Genomic DNA, 572 nt, shown 5'->3' with positions numbered 1-572 from the left:
TCTATATCCCCCGGTTCCCCAGTCTGTCCCCTCTCTCTCTATATCCCACTGTTCCCCAGTCTGTCCCCTCTCTCTATATCCCTCTGTTCCCCAGTCTGTCCCCTCTCTCCATATCCCTCTTATCCCCAGTCTGTCACCTCTCTTTATGTCCCACTGTTCCCCAGTCTTTCCTCTCTCTCTATATCCCTCTGTTCCCCAGTCTGTCCCCTCTCTCTATATCCCTCTGTTCCCCAATCTGTCCCCTCTCTCTATACCCCACTGTTCGCCATTTCTTCCACTCTCTCTATATCCCAGTGTGTCTTCTCTCTCTATATTCCCCTCTTGCACCAGTCTGTCCCCTCTCTCTATATTCCACTCTTGCCCCAGTCTGTGCCCTCTCTCTATATTCCAGTGTTCCCCAGTCTGTCCCCTTTCTGTATATCCCTCTGTCCCCCAGTTTGTCCCCTCTCTCTACATCCCACTGTTCCCCAGTCTGTCCCCTGTCTCTATATCCCTCTGTTCCCCAGTCTGTCCCCTCTCTATATCCCACTGTTCCCCAGTCTGTCCCCTCTCTCTATATCCCTCTGTTCCCC

Source organism: Rhincodon typus, unplaced genomic scaffold (assembly GCF_021869965.1).
Source record: "Rhincodon typus isolate 14 unplaced genomic scaffold, sRhiTyp1.1 hic_rhity00000299, whole genome shotgun sequence".
Classification (NCBI taxonomy): domain Eukaryota; kingdom Metazoa; phylum Chordata; class Chondrichthyes; order Orectolobiformes; family Rhincodontidae; genus Rhincodon; species Rhincodon typus.
This window is presented reverse-complemented; position numbering follows the sequence as displayed.